Source organism: Malania oleifera, chromosome 3 (assembly GCF_029873635.1).
Source record: "Malania oleifera isolate guangnan ecotype guangnan chromosome 3, ASM2987363v1, whole genome shotgun sequence".
NCBI classification, from domain to species: Eukaryota; Viridiplantae; Streptophyta; class Magnoliopsida; order Santalales; family Ximeniaceae; genus Malania; species Malania oleifera.
Window position 1 is genome coordinate 95,392,264 of NC_080419.1, and position 15,614 is coordinate 95,407,877.

Here is a 15,614-nt window from a genome sequence, read left to right on the forward strand (position 1 = left end):
AATGGCGGACTTGTCGATGAGGATGCCAATTCGTCGATGAATTCACTCGAGTCAAAGGGTTATAAATATCCAAAAGGGTTGCTTCCAAGCTAAGTTAGCTTGATTTTCTCTCCCCTTCTCTCTAGAACTTGAAGCTCTCTCTCTCTCTTGATTTCTTCGTCGTTCATCGCCTGATTCGTAAATCGAACATTACTGCAAGAATCAGGGAAGAATTCTCTACGTTTCTAGCGGATCGAAATCTCGTTTTGAGCGATTTTGGGTTTTAGGCTAAAATTGAGGTAAGGCTCAGTTTTCGTTTTTGATTCAAAATATGTGTAGTAGTACGAATTGTAAGCATGTATTGTACTGTGGTTTGTAGGTTTTGGGGTCTCGGTTCGTAGTTTTGGGAACCGTAGAGTTCATAGTTGGAATTCGGGTTAAGGTAAGGGGATTCAGTTTATATCAGTTTATTTTTTAAATTGGGATTGGTAAGCTTGTAGGCTACAATCGTATGTATTTTTTGGTAACTTATTTGGGGAAATCTATTAGGTAAAATACAGGATTTTCAGGTTACAGTTTTCGAGAAAATTTGGGGATTTCAGATATCATCTCTACTTTGTTCGGAAAACTGTCTTTTTTGTTTAAACTGTATTCTTGAGATAACTGTTATCCATATTTGTATAAAACTGTATACTTGAATTGGAGACAATATGATTTGTCGTAAACCAAATAAGTGTGGTATATATGGTTGTATGTAATTGTTCCAGGCATTTTGTAAAACAGCTATATGGTGGCCAATTACCGTACGTTGATGTATATGAGTGTGAGCTCCAAAATGATTCCAGGTTTTGTGAAATCGGCTAATGGAGACTAATTACCATACGACGAAACATCTAAGTGGTGGCTAATTACCATACGTTGCGCCATGTACCGGTGTGAAAATCATAGGCGAGAGTGTTCGGGTCTATATCTGAGGGTGTGAAATATCACTACGTATCTCGGCTGGTCACGGAGGGGTGTGAGCTATACTATATTGGCAATGTAATCACTATGAAGTTTTGGGTTTCATGGAGTAGTTGCGTGTTGGCAATGTAATCGTTGTGAAGCTTCGAATTCATGGAGTAGTTGCGTACTAGTGTGAGCTACATCATATTGGCAATGTAATCGCTGTGAAGTTTCGGATATCATAGCGTAGTTGCATATTAGTGTGATGACACTAACTGTATGTTTTGGGTATCGTATGTACTGGAATGAATTTTTGAAAATACTAGAACTATATGGAACTGTATGGAAATGTTTTTGAACTGTATCGTATTGTATAGTGTTATGTTTTGCGTAAAATAACACTGGTATGCTAACCTACTTTCTTCCATACTAAGAGATGTCTCTCCCCGAATGTATGTACAATGTTTTTAGGTCCATCAAGTAGCCGTATTTAGCATCCTAGCAATCGAAAGCGGGGGTGTCATTAGCTACTGTTCGTACCTGATTAGGTACGAAATTTTGTAACCGAATTTTTGTGATAGTTTTTGAAGACACCCGGAATATGTACGGTATTTATGGGATTGTATACCTTAGTATTGTATGGGTTCATGTATCCTAACTTTGTATAGACTCTGGTATGGTATGTTATATAGAATGATGAAGCATTTTTCGCTGCGTAACTGATGAGTATGGATGTATATGTGTATGTGTACAAGCCATACATGTACCTCGCGGGGTCATACCCTCTTATTGTATTGTATCATGTATGTTTGAATTGATACAAAGATAGGTTAGGTTACTGTATTCACACCTGGGACCCATCTGCGGGTTTGAGGCATGACACTTGTCCCAACCCAAGTAAATTCATTGAGTACAGGTGTTAAAAGACTCTATCCTAGGATAGGAAACTACAGTCAAGTATGTGTGGTTCAAGATCTATTCCCATAAACAATAGGTCCTGAACATGTTTCCTATCCTTACCCATTAGGTTTGGACAAAGTACAAACCAAATAGAGCGATTCACATGCTCCTAAATATTTATGCCTCACAGAAGCTGACGCTACTATACTCCTTATCTATTCCTAAAAGGATAAAACCCGTGTATAAGGCTTGTGAAAGCGTGTGTGCTTACATAAGGTTGAAAGCCTAAACCCACAACACATTATATCATCACACCCTATATATACTTATCCATTCATTCACAACATTTATACAAACTGATATTCACAAGCAAGATATTCACACACACACAACAATTATTTACAAGTAAAATATTGTGGAAAAATTAAAAGAACCATTAAATTCATATTTGGGAAAATTCACAATTAATTAATGGCTCGACCCTAGTGCTCCCTAGCAGAGTCGCCAAGCTATCGCAACATCCTAAAGAAGGGTCCAGAATGGCAAGGGATAGTAATAAATCGAAAGTTCAATGGAGTCACCACTAACATATTATTTTCCTATGCGCATTTGGTTCACCTAATTACTACCCATTGATTTGTCTCTAGATTAATTCTAAGGTCAATGACCCAATAGTCTCAATCTTCTTTAACTAAAGCTGCGATTGGAAGTACAACTATGTGAGAAGAAGATATTAGTACCCTTTACACACCTGTTCTATGCAAACTACCTAGTTAATTATGAATTATCCCTAAATTGAATCAAATGGTTCTTAATTAACTCCTTAATAAACAAACAAATATTACAATTTTAAAAGAAAATGTAAAAAAAAAAAAAAAAGTGATTTAAGAGTATCTAATGAGATCTCCAAAGAAAGGAATCTTATTAGAAAACCCCCCTCAGAACTGACATAAGTGAGGTTTGAAACACTTCTTTACCCTTTATTTTATCATTGGGACACACACACACATCAAATAAAATATATACAGATATTTACCACATGAAATGATAAATAAAAATCATCAAACTCAAGAAAAAAGTGTTCCTAAAACATTCTCAAGTTTCCAAAAATTTATTGAAATTTTTTTTATATTTTTTTGCAATTTTTAAGGATTTTTTCTCCATTCTACTTATTTTGGGTATTTTATTTTTTCCAAATTTTTATCCTAGTAAAAAATTACTCAAATAATTTTTCTTTATTTTTCTAATATTTAAAATTTTTCCTTTTAAAAAAAATTACTATTTTTTTCAATTTTTAAAAATTAAAAATTATATAAATATTAATTTTAAAATTCAAAAACAAAATGAATGAGTTTAACCAATTTGAATCAGTCAGTGGGTCCACCTGTGTTGACCTGGGTCAAACTGGATTGATTTGGTTCAGGGAAAGGCTGTCATATGTCAAATGACAGTGGCAACACGTGGTGTAGGAGATTTTTTATTTTTTCATTTTTTTTAATTTATTTTGACATGGTGACATCACTGCAACGTCACCTGCCATGTGGTAGAACGCAAAGGGCACTGGGGATATAACATGGACTGACGTCGCAGCGACCCAACCGTCTGAGGAAAACACATACTAGATGGCCAGGACTGTGTCACATTGCTCCTTAAATGTGTGGTCCTAGTTGCACCACGTGTCACCGTCTGTAAGGCAACACATTTCCCATTATTTTTCTTTTAAAAGTTATATATATATTTTTCCTTTTTTCCTTTATTTTTTCTCAAGTCTCCCTCTTTCCCTGCTCTGTCTCCTCTCTCTCTCTCTCTCTCTCTCTCTCTCTCTCTCTCTCTCTCTCTCTCTCTCTCTCTCCCTCTCCCTCTTTCAACTCTCTTAGATTTCTTTTTGCTCTCTTTCTCTGCTCTTCACTTTCTTTTTTTATTTCTTTCTCTTTGCATTTTGTTTTTCTTTCTGATTCTGCCTTTTTATTTTGTATGTTGAAGTACTAATCTATAAAGACGGAGTGTTAAACTCTCTACCAAAATCTTTCCAATCAATTTTCTGTAGATTAGTTCCTTTTTTTCTTTTTTTTTTGTATTTCTTTTTTCTTTTTTTGTTTTCTTTCTAATTTCCTAAGATTTTCTTGGATTTTCTCTTGATCCAAATGGAACAATAGGTTAAAGGCTTACTAACCTAGGTTGGATGACTGAGGTTAAATCAATCTAACTATGGTTGAATTTAAGTCATCTGATTTGCTCAATTTTGGGCTCTAGTAGATTAATTAACTAGGTTTTGGGGCTCTGGGCTTAGGTTAAGCCTAATTGGGCTAGTTGGCCTTGGGTTGAGCCCATTTGGGGCCTTGAGATATCGGGCTTATTTGGGACTGGGTAAATGAGATTAATGGTTGTGATCAAATTAAATAAATTCAAAACCCAATTGGGTATGGTCTAAACAAAACTAGAATGGGCCTAGGTTTTAAATTCAATTAGACTTGGCCAATTGGGTTGATCCTAATAGGTTATGAATGGGTTGAGTTTGAATAAGGTGGACTTGGGTTCCAGGGTCAAAGTACCCAGGTCAAAGTTGACTTGGGTTTCAGATCCAATCGAGATTCAAGGTCTTTGAGTCAATGGTCATGAGCTCGAGTCAAGTTGATCTAGGTCTTCGAGTCGGATCTGAGTGGTTCAGGATTTGGGTATTCAGGAGAAAAGCTTGGGTTTTATTGGATCGAAATTGAATTCTATTCAAGGCTCTTGTTCAAATTTAAATTCAAATTACACAATCTTGAATTTGAAATTGTGCAATTTTCAAACATGCCAGAAATTGAAACAAAATTATATTTATTAATACAAAATTAATAGAACCAACCTTTATTTTTGAATCCTCCAATCTGCAAACCTACTCTTTCTTTGCTTGAACTCTCTTAGGTTCACACTTGCCAAGCTTTTTCCAGCTTTTCCAACTCGAGCTCTTCAATCCTTAGTCCTTCTCCAATTCTTCAATCTATATTATTTGGCCTTTTTTTTTTGTTTTTTTACTTCTCTCCTTTTTAGTGAGCAATTCTTTCCCTTAATTCTCTCCTCATTTTTTCAAATAACCAGCCATTCTCCAATTCCTCTCCCCCTCAACTCTTTGTAAATCTCTATTTATAGGTCAAGATGAGAACTTCCACTTAAGTATGATTGCTCAATCAATTTTACTTCATCAATCAAACTTAAAACTAATTAGTTTGATTAAATTCAATTGATCAATCAATTCTAATTTTTCAATTTTTTTATTTTCCATGTATTCAATTTTTTATTTCTATGTATTTAATTTTTTTATTTTCCATGTATTTTCCCATTTTCATTGTTTTAATGAATATTTACAAAAACATATACAAATTTAAAATTTGAATGAGAAATAACACTTCGGAAAGGATCCAAGAGGCACTAAAATTAAATCTTAAAAATTAAATTTTTTTTATATAAAACCCCCAACAAAATCAGGTGTCTACAATTAACATGTATATATATTAATCTTAAAAGGTGAATTAAGTGAAAATTATTTTGTAAAATTATTTTAAAGAATGAGATTATTAATTCATTAGGAATATTTTTATCTCAAATTATACTATAATAACCCAAAAAATATATATATATATATATATATATATATATTAATAATGGTCATTTAGTTAATATCAAAACGAAAGAGTTTCTCTGTTAAAATCCTTGATTCCATGTTTGATGCCTAAGAAAGACTTTGTCTAAGCGAGTGCTCAGAGACCATTGCGGTTCAGTCGCTCCCTAGAGGTCGACCTGATCAAAATGAAAATTTCATAGGATAAAACATGGTAGACACTGTTTATATACATAAATAAGTACATAAAATAATGTTTTAACTGACATAATCTGTAGAAATATATGATAAAATAATCATAATTTAGGTATCCTATGCGGAGCCCACAAGACTGTATGAGCCCACATGAGTCCCGAAGCCATGTAGAGGTTTACACGAGTCTCGAAACTATGTAGGACGCATAAAATCGTATGAGGATTATTCAAGTTAGGTACGATTCATTTGAGTCTCAAAGTTGTGTGGGGCCCACATGAGTTTTCAAATTCCAATTTAATTCTTATTCAAAAATAAATAATAAAATAAATAAATATTAAAAATAGTTTAAAAGTAATAACAATGATAATAATGATTAAGAAAAATAATAAAATAATTAATTAACTAATTGATTAATTAATTAGGTAAGTAATTAATTAAAAATTTATTTAATGGGAATGGTGGCAAGCACTCACACATGGCCTCCATCCTCATCTCATACTCAACCCATACCTTACCTATCCCTTGTCCATTCTTTAATTTTAAAAAAATAATAATTTCACCCCTCCCCCACTTTTACAAATTTCATTTCTTCCCCAAATTTTTTTTATAAATAGGGAGCTCTCAACCTTCATTTTTCACAATAATTTTCCAAGGAAGAGAAGGATTAGTGAGTGAAAGAATTTGTAGTGGAGAGAGAATTTTTTAATAAGTTCTCACTCACCCACTCTTTCCGATCTCATCTCTTAGAGATAGTTATAGTGTTCGTAGCACAAAGTAAAAGAAGAAGGTAAGTAAATTTTGATTATGTTAGTTTTTTTTTTATTTAAAATTCATACCCAAGTTTATTTTATAAATAAATTTCAATTATGTTAATTAGTTCCACAAAATTTTCATGAGTTTATTTTTACGTGTATTTAATTATACCAGTTCTATCTTTAATATACTTACATCCATTTTTGGGTTAAGAAATGTTCTAATCCCCTAGGGTAAATTTTCAGCATTTCTTTCTATTCAAAAATAAAATTATATATATTTTTAACACAAAAATTGTGTGGCATGAGTTTATTTTTACGTTACATTTTTTATGAAAATATGAGTAAAGATGAGATTTTCACAATATTATTTTAAATTGCATAAATTATAATAAAATGATTTTAAAAACCCCTTATGGCAATGTTCAAAGTTACAAATGCTTGGTACCACAACTTAAAGTTTAAACGGATCCGAGTGTACCCACACTATTTACAAAGTGGTTATTTATGTTAATAGATTTTTCCTGAGTGTATACCTCGTTCCAGACCAGAACTTAATAAGGAAAATCTCACTTAAAGTTTACGTACGTTGATTTAGTTTGGTCGGCCAGCCAGCTAAGTCCAGTCTTCGGATCGCACAATCCAGTCATGGGGGTAAACATGACTTACGGCAAATAGACCTAAGGATGGTTTTTACAATATATGTTTACACATATTTAATTAAGTGTAAAAAGTTACTGATGATTTGAAGAAAAAATATAAGTTCACATGAAAAACATAATTCTGGTGTTTAAATGACGATCTAAGGAAAATGTATAAGGAAAAGTATATGTATGTTTACCATTAAATATTTTTACAGTTTTAAAGTTAAAAGTTTAATTTAACAGTTGTAGTATATAATTATAAAATTTTACAGTTGAAATTGACGGTAAAAGTTTTATGTAGTAATTTTTAAATGTATGTTTATATTAGAAGCAGTTTTGAAGTTATAGTATTAAATATTATTCTACGAAATTTTTAAAAAACTCATTTTGGCCACACACTAATAATAATCTTATTTACTTACTGAGCGTTGTCTCACTCTAATCATATTTTTATTTCAGATAACTCTGAAGAGCATGTCGGAAATCAGGCTTAGCAAGTATGCGGGTGGGGATAGAAAAATAAGGATTGTTTAGAAATATTAATATGATGCTAGATATCTATGCTTGTGTAATTTTTCTTCTTTTGAAATAAATGATTGTAATATGGATAATTAGTGCTCTAGTTTAATAATAATTGAGTTTATTTGTTTCCATTGTAAATCAATAGTAAAAAGTAAATATCTCAGACCCTTCGGGGTTGGGGTGCTACATTTGGTATCAGAGCAATAGGTTATAGGTTCTGTAGACTTTAAGAAATAATTTTACCAGAGCATAGGCATAACCATGATGTGGATAAGAACGAGTAAATTAGGATGTTTTTCTTTTGTCTATAAATTTGATTAAATTTTAAAGATGAGGTTATGATTTTAAAATAACTCTAGTCCTTTCCTTCAGAATGGACCCAAGGAACAACAACGTAAGTGTTGAAGGAAACGAGAATAATACGAGTACTTGCAATGGAGAAGACATCAATGCTACTATAGTGTTGTGTGATGTGGCACAAGTTATGAAGGAATTTCTGCGGAACTCCAAGGATCAAAATGATCCACCAACCCATGATGGTTGTACAGTTGAACAGTTCAATCGAATGCGCCCTCCAACTTTTGAGGGAAAAGCTGATCCAATTGTTGCAGAAGATTGGATGCAATCAATGGAAGAAATACTACGAGTCCTTCATTGCACGGATGAACAAAAGGTGTTATATGCTGCCTATAAAATGACTGGTGAGGCCAAACGCTGGTGGAACTCAAAAAAGTTACTCCTAGAGGAAGGACTAAATCCAACAATCCTTATGTGGGAGCATTTTAAGGAAGTCTTCTTTGAACGATTTTTCCCCAAAACCACCAGAGATGCTAAGGCTAAGGAATTTTTGGAGTTGAAACAAGGAAATATGAATGTACAACAATATGCAGCAAAGTTCATTGAATTATCTCGTTTTGCATCTTTTTTGGTTCCGGACGAATCAAAGAAAGCTCAAAAATTTGAAGAAGGATTGAACTCAAGGATTTATGAGATGGTAACAGTATTCGAGCTCGAAGACTTCTCCCAATTGGTGAACAAAGCAACGAAGGCATAAGAAAGTCTACAAAGGAGTGCGGAGATATCCGAGCAGAGAAAGAGGCCCATGCCACAAGGGTCTCACCCTAGTAGAAATCAAGGACCTTGGAAAAGGAGCAACAACAACAACAGCAATAGCAACAGCAACAATGTGGGGCGAGGGCAAACAGCGAGAAACCCAAACAATGCACAAGGCACCCCTTGTCCAAAATGCAACAAATTACATGGGGGAGAGTGTCGATCTGGATTAGGGGTATGTTATCGGTGCGGTAAACCGAGTCACATGCAATGAGAATGCCCATAAAACAACTACAACCCAAATCAACAAAGAGGAAGCAACCAGGCACCTCGAAGCAACAATCAACAGAACACCACTCAGGCACGTGTCTATGCCCTCACTCCAGGAAATGCTGAAAATACTAGTGATGTGGTGATAGGTATTATTCCCATATTCTCTAAGAAAGCAGTAGTATTATTTGATTCTAGAGCCACACACTCCTTTATATCTACAGCTTATGTTAAAATATGTGGGGTAGAGACTCAGCCATTAGAGACTGAGTTATCTATGGGTACATCAACGGGAACCTCGGTAGTATGTAGAAAAATACTTAATGGCTACCCAATTTGTATTGAGGAAAGAATACTACCAGCTAACTTGGTAGTATTTAATATGCACGGGTTTGAGGTAATTCTTGGGATGGACTGGCTAACTTCTAGTTATGCTAGTATAAATTGCTATAATAAGGAGGTGGTGTTTAGACCTCCTGGAGAGCAAGAATACAAGTTCAATGGAACTCATGTATACCCTTCACCACAAATATTGTCGGCTATCCAGGCAAAGAGATTACTCTTGAATGGATGTCAAGGGTACCTAGCATGCATGGTGGAGGCACCAAAGGAAGAATTGAAGCTTGAGGATATCCCAATAGTAAGGGAATTCTCATATGTATTCCCTGAGGATTTACTTGGGCTACCTCCTGACTGTGAAATAGAGTTTGTTATAGACCTACTACCAAGGACAGCGCCGATATCTAAAGTTCCATACAGAATGGCACTGGTAGAATTGAAAGAACTGAAGAACAATTACAAGAGTTTCTAGACAAAGGATTCATCAGACCTGGCGTGTCACCATGGGGAGCACCAGTACTGTTCGTCAAAAAGAAAGATGGATCGATGAGAATGTGTATTGATTATCGGGAAATAAATAAAGTGACCATTAAGAACAAGTACCCAATACCTCGCATAGATGACTTATTTGATCAACTCCAAGGAACACAAGTCTTCTCTAAAATTGACCTTCGATCAGGGTACCATCAAGTGAAAATCAAATCAGAAGATGTTCCAAAGACTGCATTCTGAACGAGATATGGTCACTATGAATTCTTAGTCATGCCATTTGGACTGACCAATGCTCCTGTTGCCTTTATATACCTTATGAATAGGGTTTTTCATGAATATCTAGATCAATTTGTGGTGTTCTTCATTGATGATATTTTGATTTATTCAAAAATCCCCCAGGAACATGAAAACCATTTGAGGCTAGTACTCAAAATACTAAGAGAAAAGAAACTCTATGCCAAACTTACAAAATGTAAGTTCTGGCTAGAAAGAGTTGCATTCTTAGGGCACGTGATATCTAAGGATGGTATTTCTGTGGACCCAAGTAAAATAGAGGCAGTAGTGGATTGGGCGAGACCGAAGAATATTAATGAGATTAGGAGTTTCTTAGGTCTGGCAGGATATTATCGTCGATTTGTGGAAGGGTTTTCTAAAATATCTGGTCCTCTGACGAGATTGACAAGAAAGAATGTGAAGTATGAATGGACTAATGAATGTGAGCAAAGCTTTCAAGAATTAAAGCAATGACTTATCACTGCCCTGGTGCTGACAATTCCATTAGGAGAAGATGGTTTTGTGATCTACAGTGACGCATCTCGGAAAGGGCTCAGATGTGTATTAATGCAATAAGGGAAGGTCATTACATATGCTTCTCGATAACTCAAGGAGTATAAGAAGAATTATCCCACACACGATTTGGAACTAGCAACTGTGGTATTCACACTAAAAATCTGGAGACACTCTCTCTATGGTGAAAGGTGTGAGATTTTCACAAACCATAAAAGTCTTAAATACTTTTTCACACAAAAGGAATTAAACATGAGACAGAGAAGATGGTTAGAATTAATCAAAGATTATGATTGCGCCATCAACTATCATTCGGGAAAAGCTAACGTGGTAGCAGATGCAATAAGTCGAAAGTCAATAAATGCATCAGTCTCGGCAATGGTGACCCAACATCAAATTACCTGGAAAGATTTGGTGTGGAAATAGTGGAAGGAAATCATCAAGCTCTCATTGCTAATCTGGTAATCCAACAGACCTTACTGGAAAAGATTAAGGCTGCACAGATGGAAGATGCAGAGCTAGTGAAGATTATGGGTAAGGTACAGAGTGGACTGAAGGGAGACTTTAACATCGCTGACGATGGAGTTTTGAGATTCCAAACTAGATTGTGTGTGCCCAATGACAAAGATATCAAAAGAACAATCTTGAAAGAAGCTCATCGATCTATTTATACAGTGCACCCGGGAAGCACGAAGATGTATTGGGACTTGAGAAAGTCTTTTTGGTAGAATAACATGAAGAGGGAGATTGCACAATTTGTTGAACAGTGTCTTACTTGTTAGCAAGTAAAGGCTGAGCACCAGAAACCTACAGGACCACTGCAACCACTCCACATTCCTGAGTGGAAATGGGAGCACATCTCCATGGATTTTGTAATTGGGCTACCTCCAGCACTCCATGGACAGAACGCCATCTGGGTGGTTGTTGATCGTCTAACGAAGACCGCTCACTTTATTCCAATCAAAGTTAACTACTCTATAACCAAGCTTGTAGAGTTATATGTTCAAGAGATAGTTAGACTACATGGCGTGCCCGTGTCTATCGTATCAAATCGAGATCCTCGATTCACATCACAATTTTGGAAGATTTTGCAAAGAGCCTTGGGATCACGACTTACTTTCAGCACAACATTTCATCCTCAAACTGATGGACAGTTAGAGAGAACCATTCAGATATTGGAGGATATGTTGAGAGCTTGTGTACTGGATTTCAAAGGAAGTTGGATTTAGTATCTACCGTTAGTTGAGTTCGCCTATAACAATAGTTATCAGTCCAGCATAGAGATGGCACCATATGAAGCGTTATATGGCCGAAAGTTTCGATCCCCATTATATTGGGATGAGGTTGGCGAACGAAGAATTTTAGGTCCCGAGATTATACATAGGACCTCTGAGAAAATTAAGCTCATCTGGGACAAAATAAAAACCGCTCAAAGTCGGTAAAAGAGCTATGCGAATACCCGTTGGCGTGAGTTGGAGTTTGAAGTGGGGGATAATATATTTTTAAAAGTTGCTCCAATGAAAAGAGTCATGAGGTTTGGGAAGAAGGGAAAACTAAGCCCCAAGTATATTGGACCATTCTAGGTATTGGGGAAGATTGGTCTAGTCGCTTACAGAGTTGCCTTACCTTCTGCCCTATCGAGAATTCATGATGTATTCCATGTCTCAATGTTAAAGAAGTATGTTCCAGACCCTTATCATGTGATAAGTTATGATTTGTTAGAAGTTAATGACACTCTATCATATGAAGAAGTACCAATCCAAATTTTAGACAAGAAGGATCAGGAGTTGTGCACAAAGAAGATTTCACTAGTAAAAGTGCTTTGGCACAACCATGACATTGAGGAAGCATCATGGGAGCTAGAAGCAAAAATATGTCAGAAATACCCACATCTTTTTAACGATAGCACGATCGGATAAAAGCACAACATTATACAAGGTACTCATTTAAATTTTTGTAAATTTCGAGATCGAAATTTTTATAATAAGGGGAGGATGTAATAACCCAAATATATATATATATATATATATATATATATATATATATTAATAATGGTCATTTAGTTAATATCAAAACAAAAGTGTTTCTCTGTTAGGATTCTTAATTCCATGTTTGATGCTTAAGAAAGACCTTGTTTAAGCGAGTGCTCAGAGACCATTGCAGCTCAGTCGCTCCCTGGAGGTCGGCCTGGTCAAAATGAAATTTCATAGGATAAAACAAGGTAGACACTGTTTATATACGTAAATAAGTACATAAAATAATGTTTTGACTGACATAATTTGTAGAAATATATGATAAAATAATAATAATTTAGATATCCTATGCAGGGCCAAAGACTGTATGGGGCCCACATGAGTCCCGAAGTCATGTAGAGGTTTATATGAGTCTCGAAACTATGTAGGACGCATAAAATCGTATGAGAATTATTCGAGTTACGTAAGATCCACTTGGGTCTCGAAGTTGTGTAGGGCCCACAATACCATGTGGGGCCCACATGAGTTTTCAAATTCAAATTTAATTCTTATTCAAAAATAATAATAATAAAATAAATAAATACTAAAAATAGTTTAAAAGTAATAACAATGATAATAATAATGATAATAATGATTAAGAAAAATAATAAAATAATAAATTAATTAATTAACTAATTGATTAATTAATTAAGTAAGTAATTAATTAAAAATTTATTTAATGGGAATGGTGGCAAGCACTCCCACATGGCCTCCATCCCCATCCCATACTCAACCCATACCTTGCCCATCCCTTACCCATTCTTTAATTTTAAAAAAATTATAATTTCACCCCTCTCTCCACTTTTACAAATTCCATTTCTTTCCCAAAATTTTTCTATAAATAGGGAGCTCTCAACCTTCATTTTTCATAACAATTTTCCAAGGAAGAAAAATATTAGTGAGTGAAAGAATTTGTGGTGGAGAGAGAATTTTTGAGTAAGTTCTCACTCACCCACTCTTTTCGATCTCATCTCATAGAGATAGTTACAGTGTTCGTAGCACAAGGTAAAAGAAGAAAGTAAGTAAATTTTGATTATGTTAGTTTTTTTTTTTTTATTTAAAATTCATACCCAAGTTTATTTTATAAGTAAATTTCAATTATGTTAATTAGTTCCATAAAATTTCTATAAGTTTATTTTTATGCATATTTAATTATACCAGTTCTATCTTTAATATACTTGCATCTATTTTTGGGTTAAGAAATGTTCTAATCCCCTTGGGTAAATTTTTAGCATTTCTTTCTATTCAAAAATAAAATTATATATATTTTTAACACAAAAATTGTGTAGCATGAGTTTATTTTTATGTTACATTTTTTATGAAAATATGAGTAAAGATGAGATTTTCACGATATTATTTTAAATTGCATAAATTATAATAAAATGATTTTAAAACCCTTTATGACAATGAAAGTTCAAAGTTACAGATGTTCGGTACCGCAGCTTAAAATTTAAACGGATCAGAGTGCACCCACACTGTTTATAGAGTGGTTATTTATGTTAGTGAATTTCTCGTGAGTGCACACTTGGTTCTGGACCAGAACTTAATAAGGAAAATCTCACTTAAAGTTTACGTACGCTGATTTAGTTTGGTCGGCCAACCAGCTAAGTCCAGTCTTCGGACCGCACAATCCAGTCATGGGGGTAAACATGACTTACGGCAAATAGACCTAAGGATGGTTTTTACAATATATGTTTACACATATTTAATTACGTGTACAAAGTTACTGATGATTTGAAGAAAAAATATAAGTTTACATAAAAAACATAATTCTGGTGCTTAAATGACGATCTAAGGAAAATGTATAAGGAAAAGTACATGTATGTTTACCATTAAATATTTTTACAGTTTTAAAATTAAAAGTTTAATTTAACAGTTGTAGTATATAATTATAAAATTTTACTGTTGAAATTGACGGTAAAAGTTTTATGTAGTAATTTTTAAATGTATGTTTATATTAGAAGCAGTTTTGAAGTTATAGTATTAAATATTATTCTACGAAATTTTTAAAAAACTCATTTTGACCACACACTAATAATAATCTTATTTACTTATTGAGCGTCGTCTCACTCCAATCATATTTTTATTTCAAATAACTCTGAAGAGCATGTCGGAAATCAGGCTTAGCAAGTATGCGGGTGGGGATAGAAAAATAAGGATTGTTTAGAAATATTAGTATGATGTCAGATATTTATGCTTGTATAATTTTTCTTCTTTTGAAATAAATGATTGCAATATGAATAATTAGCGCTCTAGTTTAATAATAATTGAGTTTATTTGCTTCCGTTGTAAATCAATTGTAAAAAGTAAATATCTCAAACCCTTCGGAATTGGGGTGTTACACATACGCCATACTTTAAAAAAGAAACTCATATTATTAGGTTATTTATCTTATACAAAAGGGAAAATTAGGTAAAATTAAAAGAAGAATAAAGAATTATACTTTTCTTTATTAATGGACTTCTATAAGTATCTTGTACTTTTCTTTACTTGTGGGCTTCTATGAGTATCTCTCTCTTTCCGTAGATTTTTTGTTGTTGTTGATTTTTTTTTTTTTTTTTGTAGATTCGATTAAAAAATTTAAATTTATAGAAATTTAGAGAAATTCCCAACAAATTTTAGTTTCTTATATATATATATATATATATATATATATATATTTATTGTTTCATTTATTATATAATAATAATAATAAACGATTACATAATTTTATTTTAAACTTTTCAAAAACAGGTATTCCCCCTATATTCCTTATCATATTTTCATAATATGTTTAATATTGTTATTTAATTTATACTAACAATACATATTTTTTAATTAGCTACAACTAATTATTATAAACAGAGTAAAATATACTAACATATTTTGAGATTTCAAAATTTTTATAAAATATTTTTAACATTTTTAAAAATTATATAAACTTTTATTGATATTTAATATTTGAGACACTTATACCTCTCGAAAGGTTTATTTTTTTTTTATGAAAGTAAGGAAAGACATTTGCTAAAATATACTAATATCTTTTGAGATTTCAAAATTTTTATAAAATATTTTTAACATTTTTAAAAAGTACGTAAACTTTATTTGATATTTGATATTTGAGATAATTATACCACTCCAAAGG